Source organism: Hyla sarda, chromosome 8 (assembly GCF_029499605.1).
Source record: "Hyla sarda isolate aHylSar1 chromosome 8, aHylSar1.hap1, whole genome shotgun sequence".
Lineage (NCBI taxonomy): Eukaryota > Metazoa > Chordata > Amphibia > Anura > Hylidae > Hyla > Hyla sarda.
In genome coordinates, this window is record NC_079196.1 from 19,934,850 (window position 1) to 19,950,024 (window position 15,175).

At 46.2% G+C, this 15,175-nt stretch overlaps 1 protein-coding gene across 1 annotated transcript in view; it reads left to right on the top strand.

Moving 5' to 3' along the window:
* The first annotated feature begins 607 nt into the window (after positions 1-607).
* OBSL1 (obscurin like cytoskeletal adaptor 1) overlaps positions 608-15,175 on the top strand; it is a 102,052-nt gene continuing 87,484 nt past the window's right edge. Inside the window, exon 1 of the mRNA XM_056535879.1 lies at positions 608-644. The gene's annotated coding sequence lies outside the window, so the exon portion shown is untranslated. The remainder of the gene's footprint in view (positions 645-15,175) is intronic.

Genomic DNA, 15,175 nt, shown 5'->3' on the forward strand with positions numbered 1-15,175 from the left:
CAGTGGTCTCCAACCTGCAGACCTCCAGATGTTGCAAAACTACAACTCCCAGCATGCCCGGACAGCCAACGACAGTCCGGGCATGCTGGGAGTTGTAGTTTTGCAACATCTGGAGGTCCGCAGGTTGGAGACCACTGTTCTAGATGGTCTGGGGACCCCTAGTGGTCTTTTTTTTTTTTTTTATAAGCCATGATTTCTATAAAAAGGAAATAACATTTTCTTATGAAGTATATTAGAAAGGTTAATGTTTTACCAAGATGTACGACAAAACGTTTTTGAATCCGACAGTGACTATTGAAATTATTTCAGCAAGTACTGAGACATCTGAGTAACCTGTCATCAGAATCTGTATATTGTAATCCAGTAGTTGCTATGGGGGTGCGGGAGGTGCAGAACTGCAAAACTACAAATCCCAGCACACCTAGACATCAAAATGCTGTCCAGGCATGCTGGAAGTTGTAGTTTTGCCATATCTGTACGCATCCTGCTTGGGAAACCCCGCCATAAACTGAGCGATCTCGGCCTCCTGTTCAGCCCCGCCCTGTGCTGGTCATGTGATCAGACTCATACGGAGGCCTGCTGGGGTCAGAGGAAGGGCCAGAGTGGAGAAGAACAGATTATTGCAAGGCTGGAAGGTTATACAGGTAACTATAAATACTGTGCCCTGTCCCTGCCATTCCTCACATCACCCCACATTGGGGATTCTAACCCTGTACTGTGACATCACTGTGTATTATCCCTGTACTGTGACATCACTGTGTATTATCCCTGTACTGTGACATCACTGTGTATTATCCCTGTACTGTGACATCACTGTGTGTATTATCCCTGTACTGTGACATCACTGTGTATTATCCCTGTACTGTGACATCACTGTGTGTATTATCCCTGTACTGTGACATCACTGTGTGTATTATCCCTGTACTGTGACATCACTGTGTATTATCCCTGTACTGTGACATCACTGTGTATTATCCCTGTACTGTGACATCACTGTGTGTATTATCCCTGTACTGTGACATCACTGTGTGTATTATCCCTGTACTGTGACATCACTGTGTATTATCCCTGTACTGTGACATCACTGTGTATTATCCCTGTACTGTGACATCACTGTGTATTATCCCTGTGCTGTGACATCACTGTGTGTATTATCCCTGTACTGTGACATCACTGTGTATTATCCCTGTACTGTGACATCACTATGTGTATTATCCCTGTACTGTGACATCACTGTGTGTATTATCCATGTACTGTGACCTCACTGTGTATTATCCCTGTACTGTGACATCACTGTGTATTATCCCTGTACTGTGACATCACTGTGTATATTATCCCTGTACTGTGACATCACTGTGTGTATTATACCTGTACTGTGACATCACTGTGTATTATCCCTGTACTGTGACATCACTGTGTATTATCCCTGTACTGTGACATAACTGTGTGTATTATCCCTGTACTTTGACATCCCTGTGTGTATTATCCCTGTACTGTGACATCACTGTGTGTATTATCCCTGTACTGTGACATCACCGTGTATATTATCCCTGTACTCTGACATCACTGTGTGTATTATCCCTGTACTGTGACATCACTGTGTGTATTATCCCTGTACTGTGACATCACTGTGTGTATTATCCCTATACTGTGACATCACTGTGTGTATTATCCCTATACTGTGACATCACTGTGTGTATTATCCCTGTACTGTGACATCACTGTGTGTATTATCCCTGTACTGTGACATCAGTGTGTGTATTATCCCTGTACTGTGACATCACTGTGTGTATTATGCCTGTACTGTGACATCACTGTGTGTATTGTCCCTGTACTGTGACATCACTGTGTATTATCCCTGTACTGTGACATCACTGTGTGTATTATCCTGTACTGTGACATCACTGTGTGTATTATACCTGTACTGTGACATCACTGTGTGTATTATCCTGTACTGTGACATCACTGTGTGTATTATACCTGTACTGTGACATCACTGTGTGTATTATCCCTATACTGTGACATCACTGTGTGTATTATCCCTATACTGTGACATCACTGTGTGTATTATCCCTGTACTGTGACATCACTGTGTGTATTATCCCTGTACTGTGACATCAGTGTGTGTATTATCCCTGTACTGTGACATCACTGTGTGTATTATGCCTGTACTGTGACATCACTGTGTGTATTGTCCCTGTACTGTGACATCACTGTGTATTATCCCTGTACTGTGACATCACTGTGTGTATTATCCTGTACTGTGACATCACTGTGTGTATTATACCTGTACTGTGACATCACTGTGTGTATTATCCCTGTACTGTGACATCACTGTGTATATTATCCCTGTACTGTGACATCACTGTGTATTATCCCTGTACTGTGACATCAATGTGTGTATTATCCCTGTACTGTGACATCACTGTGTATTATCCCTGTACTGTGACATCACTGTGTGTATTATCTCTGTACTGTGACATCACTGTGTGTATTATCTTTGTACTGTGACATCACTGTGTGTATTATCCCTGTACTGTGACATCACTGTGTGTATTATCCCTGTACTGTGACATCAATGTGTGTAATTATCCCTGTACTGTGACATCACTGTGTGTATTATCCCTGTACTGTGACATCACTGTGCATTATCTCTGTACTGTGACATCACTGTGTGTATTATCCCTGTACTGTGACATCACTGTGTATATTATCCCTGTACTGTGACATCACTGGGCAGAGGGTACAGTGTGTGGTAGTATTGTACTTAGGGTTATTGTTCTGAGGGTTTAGCGTATGGTAGTATTAATTTTAGAGGGTACAGTGTGTGAAAGGGTTACATTCTGAGGGTACAGTGTGTGGCAGTATTATATTCAGAGAATACTGTGTCTGGCAGCATTATATTCAGAAAGCACAGTGTGGGGAAGAGTTATATTCAGAGAGCACAGTGTGTGGTAGTATTATATTCAGAGGGTACAGTGTGTGGTAGTATTATATTCAGAGGGCACAGTGTGTGGTAGTATTATATTCAGAGGGTACAGTGTGTGGTAGTATTATATTCAGAGGGTACAGTGTGTGGTAGTATTATATTCAGAGGGTACAGTGTGTGGTAGTATTATATTCAGAGGGTACAGTGTGTGGTAGTATATTTAGAGGGTGCAGTGTGTGGTAGTATTATATTCAGAGGGTACGGTGTGTGGAAGGGTTATATTTAGAGAGCACAGTGTGTGGTAGTATTATATTCAGAGGGTACGGTGTGTGGAAGGGTTATATTCAGAGAGCACAGTGTGTGGTAGTATTATATTCAGAGGGTACAGTGTGTGGTAGTATTATATTCAGAGGGTACGGTGTGTGGTAGTATTATATTCAGAGGGTACAGTGTGTGGTAGTATTATATTCAGAGGGTACAGTGTGTGGTAGTATTATATTCAGAGGGTACAGTGTGTGGTAGTATTATATTCAGAGGGTACAGTGTGTGGTAGTATTATATTCAGAGGGTACAGTGTGTGAAAGGGTTATATTCAGAATGTACAGTGCATGGCAGTATTATATTTAGAGAATGCAGTGTGTGGCAGTATTATATTCAGAGGATACTGTGTCTGGCAGCATTATAAACAGGATCATAATGTGCTGACTGAGATGAGGAGTCAATGAGGAGGACCAATGCCCTCTGGGTGTCTGCTCCAACCCATTGCTCTTGAGGCTGTCCGGGTATGCTGGGAGTTGGAGTTTTGCAACAGCTGGAGGCACCCTGGTTGGGAAAGACTGTAATAGAGCAGATGGACTGCAGTTGTCCTGATCGGATGTCCCCTTTATGTAAATATATATTTTCCTAGTAATAACCATTTTTCAAACTTTTGTTTAATCTGCAGTACCCCATATGGTCACTAGATGGCACCACTCTCAGGACTGTTGACTTTTATATTAGGGACATTTTTGTAAACATTCTAATTTGGAATCCCCTAATCCTTCCGGCCCCCTGGGAGTTTGTTCTCACCCCTTGGCAGTCTGAACTGCTCCTATCACTGTGGGGCCGGGTTATCTCTATATAAACACTGCGGTCTCTCTCTATAAGCTGAGGCCTGTCTTGTCTTCACTTATCTCTGATACTTAACTCACGAAAGCGACCACTTAACCTCTAATTTTCCCCTCGTCCAGACACAAATTCATTGGATTCTTCGCAATGATGGAGGGAGAGGGTGAAGTGGGCTCTAAGTCGCCATAATGTGAGATATTATAAACCCGCTATATCCGAGTGGTTAGAGCCTTCAACGCAGCTTCTGTCGTTCTGATCCGTTACGCCAGTATTTTTCAACCAGTGTGCCTCCAGCTGTTGCAAAACTACAACTCCTAGCATGCCCGGACAGCCTTCGGCTGTCCGTGCATGCTGGGAGTTGAAGCTTTGCAACAGCTGGAGGCACACTGGTTGGGAAACACTGCTCTTAACCTTCATTTCTAATATGGTTGAACCCCCCTGGACTGTTTATTTCAGGTTTATTGTAAAACGTTTTTACGACAAAAAAGTGTAAACATGTAGGCGGGATTCATAGCAGCCAATCAGATTTATATATCTAACAATATGATTGGAAGTCTGGTTGCTAGGGGCAACTTTATATACATAAGGCTTATGTGCCTTGTTACCCATAGCAACCTATCCATTGCAGATGTGAAAGTGAAAGTAGAACACTCATTGGTTGCCTAGTCCATCAGGCCCCGTAGTTTTAGATATCATGTAGGCGGGATTCATAGCAGCCAATCAGATTTATATATCTATCAATATGATTGGAAGTCTGGTTGCTAGGGGCAACTTTATATACATAAGGCCTATGTGCCTTGTTACCCATAGCAACCTATCCATTGCAGATGTGAAAGTGAAAGTAGAACACTCATTGGTTGCCTAGTCCATCAGGCCCCGTAGTTTTAGATATCATGTAGGCGGGATTCATAGCAGCCAATCAGATTTATATATCTAACAATATGATTGGAAGTCTGGTTGCTAGGGGCAACTTTTTTATACATAAAGCCTATGTGCCTTGTTACCCATAGCAACCTATCCATTCAGATGTGAAAGTGAAAGTAGAACGCTCATTGGTTGCCGAGTCCATCAGGCCCCGTAGTTTTAGATATCATGTAGGCAGGAATCATAGGAGCCAATCAGATTTATATATCTAACAATATGATTGGAAGTCTGGTTGCTAGGGGCAACTTTTTTTTACATAAGGCCTATGTGCCTTGTTACCCATCGCAACCTATCCGTTGCAGATGTGAAAGTGAAAGTAGAACGCTCATTGGTTGCCATGACCATCAGGCCCCGTAGTTTTAGATAGCATTGGTCACGTCATCACATATTTCTGCAGGGAAAGATTCAAAGTGCCCCCACAACGTGCCTCCATCATGGCATTTATCTTGTATGGCACAATCACTTACTGTTATAGTGACTACTGCTATAGTGTCCACATAATAGTGTCAGTCACATAGCCACATAGCAGTGCCAGTAAGCCAAATTAGCCACAGTGCCCTCATAATAGTGTCAGTCAGATATCCACATAAGGGTGCCAAATAGCCATAGTGCCCACATAATAGTGTCAGTCACATATCCACAAAACAGCGCCAATTAACTTTAGTGCCCTCATAATAGTGTCAGTCACATGTGCACATTACAGTGCCAATTAGCCAAATTAGCCATAGTACTCTCATAATAGTGTCAGTAACATATCCACATAAGAGTGCCGAATAGCCAAAGTGCCTACATAACAGTGTCAGTCTCATATCTACATAAGAGTACCAAATAGCCATAGTGCCCTTACAAAAGTAGCGGTCAGATATCCATATAAGAGTGCTGAATAGCCAAGGTGCTTACATAATAGTGTCAGCTGTCATGCCCCCTCCCATAGGCTTGCATAGAGGGGGCGGAGCGTGATGTCACACGGGGCGGAGCCGTGACGTCACAACGCTCCGGTCCCGTGATCGACAGTAATCAGACCCGGAGCGAACACGGTCCGGAAACTGATTTTAACAGGGTGCGGCGTGCAAGATCACGGGGGTCCACAGCGGCGTTACCCCCGCGATCAGGCATCGTGTCCCCTATCCTTTGGATAGGGGATAAGATGTCTAAGCGCCGGAGTACCCCATTAACATGAACAGGATACTGGACAAGATTGGCCTGACGTTAACTAAACATGGGAGTAATACTCTGAACTAGGTGTATATCTGCCTAGCAGCAACAGAGCTGAGAGAGGTTGCCCTGGCCTAAGCCAAACTAACACTTACACTACGACCTTCTAGAAGTTTCTGCATAGAAACTGTCTGGGAAGCATCATGTGACCAATAAATCACTCATGTTTACACAGAAGTATGCATGTTTGTAACCCTTAGACTCCTGGAATACCTCAGTTTATGCTACTAAGACAATATATCGTACAAAACAGGTCAACTGAGTATCCCACACACAGTTTTGATACCATGACAGCTGTAACCTGGGCATCGGGGCACTACACAGTGGCCACAGTATCATTTATTCACACATTTATCTTTCTGTTCCAGAGTTTGCAGTTGGGGAAGGACTATACAGCACAGTTCAGGATATAGGTATAGGGGGTGCAGAGATTATGGTTACACCCAGGCCCTGCTACCTCAGAGGCTCCTCTGACACATAAGAAGACCCTAGTATTATGCAGCACATAGAAGATGGTGGCTTTGGTATACCTTTTGCATGGGAGACCAGGAGATTTGAGTTACACCTACAGGAACAGTAGGGCTAAGGTTGCCATCTTTCTTGCAAAAAAAAACCGGCCATGCTAATTTGCATAGTTAATTATATATGCGTAACATCACAGGATACACATATGCAGGGAAAATGTTGTCCTATTCTGACCCTTATAACTTTTTTAGTTCTCCTTATTCAGGCCTGAATGAGGGCTCATCTTTGCGCCCCGATCTGTAGTTTTTAATGGTACCATTTTTGTTGTGATGTGACTTTTTGATCCCTTTTTTTTTCTTAAATTCTGGAGGTGCAGTTACTAACTACAACTCCCAGCATGTCCTAATCCAGCCTGTGGCTCATCAGCTGCCCCAAACGAAAACTACAACTCCCAGCATATTGGATTATATAGTAGTATAGAGCAGTGGTCTTCAACCTGCGGACCTCCAGATGTTGCAAAACTACAACTCCCAGCATGCCCGGACAGCCGTTGGCTGTCCGGGCATGCTGGGAGTTGTAGTTTTGAAACATCTGGAGGTCCGCAGGTTGAAGGCCACTGGTATATAGTATAGGTCAGTGTTTCCCAACCAGGGGTGCCTCCAGCTGTTGCAATACTACAACCCTGGCATGCTGGTAGTTGTAGTTTTTCAAAAGCTGGAGGGGCTCTGGTTGGGAAACACTGGTAGAGGTTATGGTGCAATATTCCAGGAGTTGTAGGATTGGTTGGATAAATACCGACCATTGTATTGCCGGTACTTTTAATATATAAATACCGTCAGGGTGGCCAAAATACCGGCTGTGCTGGTAAAATACTGGCCAGGTGGCAACCCTAAATAGGGCAGGGGCGTCCACAGGCCCTCTTGCACCCTAGGAGTCTACCTGGTGGCAAAGGGTGTCATGGTCCATGTGTGGTGGCCCAGTACAGGAGTTGTCCCCTGTACCCTTTTCTGTCCTGTGTGGCGGACTCTATTTCAGTGCCCCTGGGTCCACCTCAATTCCACAAACCCTAAATGGTTAACAGTGCCTTATGTTATTTATTAAATTGTCTTTTAGATGTTAATATGCCTTTAAGTGTTGTTACCAAGTCATGTGTAGTGAGGATGTGATGGAGGGCAGATGTTATTACCCTAGGGGCAGATGGCATTAACCCCTTGTGTTCGTTACGCCAGGGCATGGTTTTACCGCTACACCACCCGAAGGTATGGCCACTGGATCCTGGGCTAGGCACGGGGGCAAATAATGACTCCAAGGCCAAGTTACAGAACAACGGCAGCTTTACTGAGGCAGACAGATGGAATAGCTCAGTTAGGCCCATGGAGGTGACCAGTGACTTCAGAGACTTTAGGGCTCGCTGGGACTTGTAGTGGATTTTGGACAATTTCCTGCAGGCCCACGCTGACTTTATACAGACTGATCTTGACTGACTTGACTACGACCGGCTAGACAGACTTCACCCCATATGTAGCTTACCAGGTTTTGACTTTCACCCGTAGGGCACTGGATTGGTAGAAGCGTGGCTGCGTGGTCGGCCTTAGGTCTCCTCAGGACACCAGACACTCTCTCCAGGTCTTGATTGTTCCTCAGCTCTAAACTAAAACTAGAACTCCCTAGCTACCTCCTCCCTGGGTTTTTATGGGGGAGATGCTGGAGGGGTCCTATGGGTCACCCTATAAGTCATCTGATCACTTGTACCTTCCTTGGTTACAAGACTTGGAAACAACATTTAAAGGTACATAATATCATATATACATTACATTAGATAATATAGGCACTTATTAACCATTTAAGATACTCAGCTTATGGGGGGACTCAGGGGACACTGCAATAGAGTCCGCCAGACAGGACAGTAAGGGTACAGGGGTGCAACTCCTGTACTGGGCCACCACACGTGTAACCAGGGAAGGTGTCAGTGACCAGGTGACTTGTGGGTGACCTATGGGAGTCCTCCAAATTGCTCCCTTAAATACTTACCCTCTTAATATACTACCACACACTGTAATCACTGAATATAATACCACCACACACTGCGCCCTCTGAATATAATACTGCAAAACATTGTATCCTCTGAATAAAATACTACCACACACTGTGTCCTCTGAATATAATACTGCCAAACATTGTATCCTCTGAATATAATACTACCACACACTGCGCCCTCTGAATATAATACTACCACACACTGTGCCCTCTGAATACAATACTACCACACACTGTACCCTCTGAATATAATACTACCACACACTGTACCCTCTGAATATAATACTACCACACACTGTACCCTCTGAATATAATACTACCACACAATGTACCCTCTGAATATAATACTACCACACACTGTTCCCTCTGAATATAATACTACCACACACTGTGCCCTCTGAATATAATACTACCACACACTGTGCCCTCTGAATATAATACTACCACACACTGTACCCTCTGAATATAATACTGCCAAACATTGTATCCTCTGTATATAATACTGCCAAACATTGTATCCTCTGTATATAATACTACAACACACTGTACCCTCTGAATATAATACTACCACACACTGTGCCCTCTGAATATAATACTACCACACACTGTGCCCTCTGAATATAATACTACCACACACTGTACCCTCTGAATATAATACTGCCAAACATTGTATCCTCTGTATATAATACTACCACACACTGCGCCCTCTGAATATAATACTGCCAAACATTGTATCCTCTGTATATAATACTACCACACACTGCGCCCTCTGAATATAATACTGCCAAACATTGTATCCTCTGTATATAATACTACCACACACTGAATATAATACTGCCAAACATTGTATCCTCTGTATATAATATGTAATTATTGGCAAGGACCCTGGACCTAAACATAACCCTATATCCAGCGGATCTGCACACACTAAATCCCTACAAGCTAAAGAACTTACTCAAAGTCCCAACCAACAGTCAATCTCAGCTAAGCTGTTCATAGACTCTGTACAAAGACTGTTCTTATGTTCGCATGTTACAGAAAATCTTTAGTAAAAGTTGATGCACGTTTTCAGCAAAGCTCTGGTTGTGGACAATACTTTATTCTGCAAACACCTATCGTCCTTGGGAAGGGTGGCGATAGGCCAAGACACACAGCATTTAACCCTCACCCTGGCGTCACGACTGACAAGGGTTAATAGCACCCCTAATAACCCACACAGCAACATCCTGACCACCACATCCACAAGGCGACCACCACACTATACCATCTGTCTGCCTCAGTAAAGCTGCCGTTGTTCCATAACCTTGCATCGGCGTGATTATTTGCCCCGCGCCTGGCCCAGGAACCAGCGGCCATACCTCGGGTGGTGTAGAGGATAATCACGCCCTGGCATTACGAACACAAAGGGTTAATGCCATCTGCCCCTAGGGTAATAATATCTGCCCTTTGATCGCACCCTTTGATCTGCACAATGATATAACCAGGACAGACTGATCTCAGGGACCAATGATTGAATTTCATGTTCAGGAGTCTGGGAAAGCTGGGTGACCACCCATGCGATCTAATACATCCGCCATATCGGCCGTCACTCAGCTTTCACAGATAGCGGATACAATCGGTCACGTTGAATGATAGCGGGTCTATATGGGAACTCTGGGAAGTGCGCTGCGATTCTGTGAAATCTATATAGGGAGTTTCCATGAGGTCAGAGCAAGCGCTCTCCAGGGGTCCTGCTGGGTATTTATAGGGTCACCTCCGTGCACACGTGGGCTTCCCTGGGTGCTGTCTGTGAGAGCGGGGTCTCTGTCGGGTCACTTCATGGGGTTGTTTGCGGAGGTTTTTCCCTTTTTGTCCCCCCCCCCCCCCCCCCTCGGTTTATAGGCACGTTTCATGGCTTGTCTCAGGTTGCCTGGGATTCTATACATAGGGCTGAGGATCTGAATAGTCAGACTGACCCTCTTCTGTGGCCGTGTCATTGGAATGGTATTTTTGGGAATGGCAGCTGCAGCTTCCCACCCCCTTCCCTGTTAGATTCTTGTGATGTATCTAAAGCTGCGTAGCCCTCAGGTACCACTGCCCGCAACAGGGACCCCCTGGGGATCTGCCATCTAGCGTTAGCCATATGCATAAACCACCAGGTGCCTCCAGCTGTTGCAAAACTACAACTCCCAGCATGCCCGGACAGCCTTTGGCTGTCCGGGCATGCTGGGAATTGTAGTTTTGCAACAGCTGGAGGCACCCTGTTGGAAAACACTGGTATATTGCAATGCAGTCAAACAAACTGAACAAACCTTTCCCCCCCTGATACTTCAGTATCAAGTTGTGAGCCGCCTTAAAGGGGTACTCGGCCGGAAAACATGTTATCTCCTATTCAATCTCTGATGCGGCATCCCAGTCATCCGGTGCACAGAGAAAATGACTGGCGACTACAGCCGCCACGCCCCCTCCCATAGACATGAATGGAGGGGGCGTGGCATGACATCACAACGCTGCCGGCCCGGAGATCGCGGGGATCCCCAGCAGCAGGACCACCCGTGATCAGACATCTTATCCCCTATCCTTTGGATAGGGGATAAGATGTTTTCCAGGGGAGTACCCCTTTAAAAGGTTATTCAGAATTGTGGTAAAAAAACAGCACCACGTCTGTCTTCAGGTTGTGCGCGGTGTTAGAACTCACCTCCAATAAATTTAATGGAACTGAGTTGCAATACCGCACACAACCCGAGGGCAAGAGTGGCGCCGTTTTGGGAAGAAAGCTGCTATGTTTTTGTTTTTCTAACCCAAATCCAATTCCATCCAGGAATCCCTTAAAATGACATAAAAGACCATTTAAATGTGATACATCTAGATACCCTCAAAAAAGTGTTCCGCCAGATAACGTGGCTATAATGTTCACTCCAACAAAGATAGACTACTGGTGAGTATATTGGTTCTTGAGATACGATTTAGTTGCAGGTCAAAAAAGCGCGGTCTACCACACGATTGTCACGATGCCGGCTGGCAGGAGGTGGATCCTCTGTGCCAGAGAGGGATTGGCGTGGACCGTGCTAGTGGACCGGTTCTAAGTCACTACTGGTTTTCACCAGAGCCCGCCGCAAAGCGGGATGGTCTTGCTGCGGCGGTAGTGACCAGGTCGTATCCACTAGCAACGGCTCAACCTCTCTGACTGCTGAAGATAGGCGCGGTACAAGGGAGTAGACAGAAGCAAGGTCGGACGTAGCAGAAGGTCGGGGCAGGCAGCAAGGATCGTAGTCAGGGGCAACGGCAGGAGGTCTGGAACACAGGCTAGGAACACACAAGGAAACGCTTTCACTGGCACAATGGCAACAAGATCCGGCGAGGGAGTGCAGGGGAAGTGAGGTATACATAGGGAGTGCACAGGTGACCGGAGCGCTGCAGTAGCGAGAGTGTAGCGAGCGCTCCGGGGAGGAGCGGGGACCCGGAGCGCTCGGCGTAACAACGATCACTTTTATCCTGGTCACTAAGTAAGAAGAAATCCAGATTAAAAAGCAATTGCAGAACACAAAAGATAATTTTTAAAATTTGTTTTATTGGAATAAGCAACATTGCATTTCATTGTACAGCTTGTTACAGTTTCGCTCCGGTCGGACTCGCCGACTGTGAGTGCTTTCTGTCCCCGCTGTCGGCGGGGCTGAGATTCGCAGTCTGGGACGCGCCCGCATGCGAGTCTCAGCCCATCGCTTACCGTACTGTCCTTGCTCCCTGATGTCTCACAGCTCCGGCGTGTGTGCCTCTGGCCCCTTTGGGCGCGCGCGCGCCGGAGATCTGTTTCTTATAGGAACAGTACCCTATTGGTCTAAGTGTTTTCACCTGTCCCCTGGTCTTTAAGTATCTGCCCCTCCCTGCTCTCTGGGTCGGATCTTGGTTGTCTGTCTTGTCGAGTCTAGTCCTGTTACCGAGTCTAGTCCTGTTCCCCAGTCTAGTCCTGTTCCGAGTCTAGTCCTGTTCCCGAGTCTAGTCCTGTTCCCGAGTCTAGTCCTGTTCCCGAGTCTAGTCCTGTTCCCGAGTCTAGTCCTGTTCCCGAGTCTAGCCCTGTTCCCGAGTCTAGTCCTGATCCCGACTCTAGTCCTGATCCCGAGTCAAGTCCTGTTCCCGAGTCTGTGTACCTGTTCCTAGTTCCTTCTTGTCCTGTACCTGTGTTCCTGCCTTGTCCTTCTGCCCTGCCAGCCAAGTCCTGCCCACCACGTCCTGTCTGCCACGTCTTGCCAGTCTCTGACTGTGCTACATTACCCCCCAGCTACCTGTGTGGACGAGTCGTGCCAGGGGTAGTGACCTGGGAGCCAACTGCCACTCATCCTCTATCCACACAGGCCTAGAGAATCCACCTCCTGCTGTCCACCTGCCGGGATTCCTAACACAGCTGAATAATGATTTGGTCATATGTTGTCTCCTAGCCAATGGTTACAGGAGAAAGCCTGACTCTTCCCTCCTGGGAAAAGAGGTGGACCTAAACCAGGTCTAATTATGGTAATTTAGGGCAGTGTTTCCCAACCAGTGTGCCTCTAGCTGCTGCAAACCTACACCTCCCAGCAAGCTCGAACAGCTAAAAGCTATAAGACAGGAGAGAGCACAGAGGAGTGCTATCAGACAGGAGAGGGCACAGTGGAGTGCTATTAGACAGGAGAGAGCACAGAGGAGTCCTATCAGACAGGAAAGACCACAGAGGAGTCCTATCAGACAGGAGAGAGCACAGAGGAGTGCTATCAGACAGGAGAGAGAACAGAGGAGTCCTATCAGACAGGAGAGAGAACAGAGAAGTACTATCAGACAGGAGAAAGCACAGAGGAATACTATCAGACAGGAGAGAGCACAGAGGAGTGCTATCAGACAAGAGAAAGTACAGAGGAGTCCTGTCAGACAGGATAGAGCACACGAGTACTATCAGACAGAAGAGAGCACAGAGGAGTGCTATCAGACAGGAAAGAGCACAGAGGAGTGCTATCTGACAGGACAGAGCACAGGGGAGTGCTATCAGACAGGAGAGAGCACAGAGGAGTCCTTTCAGACAGGAGAGAGCACAGAGGAGTGCTATCAGACAGGAGAGAGCACAGAGGAGTACTATCAGACAGGAGAGAGCACAGAGGAGTACTATCTGACAGGAGAGAGCACAGAGGAATCCTATCGGACAGGAGAGAGCACAGAGGAGTACTATCAGACAGGAGAGAGCACAGAGGAGTGCTATCAGATAGGAGAGAGCACAGAGAAGTGCTATCAGACAGGAGAGAGCACAGAGGAGTGCTATCAGACAGAAGAGAGCACAGAGGAGTGCTATCAGACAGGAGAGAGCACAGAGTAGTGCTATCAGACAGGAGAGAGCACAGAGGAGTACTATCTGACAGGAGAGAGCACAGAGGAATCCTATAGGACAGGAGAGAGCACAGAGGAGTACTATCAGACAGGAGAGAGCACAGAGGAGTGCTATCAGACAGGAGAGAGCACAGAGAAGTGCTATCAGACAGGAGAGAGCACAGAGGAGTGCTATCAGACAGAAGAGAGCACAGAGGAGTGCTATCAGACAGGAGAGAGCACAGAGTAGGGCTATCAGACAGGAGAGAGCACAGAGGAGTGCTATCAGACAGGAGAGAGCACAGAGGAGTACTATCAGACAGGAGAGAGCACAAAGGAGTCCAATCAGACAGAAGAGAGCACAGAGGAGTACTATCAGACAGGAGAGAGCACAGAGGAGTGCTATCAGACAGGAGAGAGCACAGAGGAGTGCTATCAGACAGGAGAGAGCACAGAGGAGTGCTATCAGACAGGAGAAAGCACAGAGGAGTATTATCAAACAGGAGAGAGCACAGAGGAGTCCAATCAGACAGGAGATAGCACAGAGGAGTCCTATCAGACAGGAGAGAGCACAGAGGAGTACTATTGGAGAGGAGAGAGCACAGAGGAGTCCTATCGGACAGGAAAGAGCACATAGGAGTATTGTCAGACGGGAGAGAGCACAGAGGAGTTTGCTCCAGAGGAAGTTGTGTACTTCTTTGCAGTCTGACCACAGTGCTCTCTGCTGACACCTCTGTTCATGTCCGTAACTGTCCGGAGCAGGAGCCATTTTTCTATAGGGATTTGCTCCTGCTCTGGAAAGTTTCTGACACGGACAGAGGTGTCAGCAGAGAGCAGTGGTCAGACTGGAAAGAACTACACAACTTCCACTGGAGCATACAGCAGCTGATAAGTACTGGAAGGAATAAGAATTTTGAATAGAAGTAATTTACAAATCTAAATAACTTTCTAGAGCCAGTTGATATGAAAAAAACAAAATAATTGCCTAGCCTTTTTTCGCCCCTCATGTCTACTATTCCAGAGGAGACCACCATTATAATTCCATCAGATTTCTCGTAGAGGTACAAGTGTCACAGCCCCCCTGAGCAGCTGACCTGTTACTTATGAGGTGGTGGCACCATGCGGGTATCTGAACCATTACAGATGACCTGGAGTTTTACATTACACGATCTGAGTGTTTAATTTAAGTGG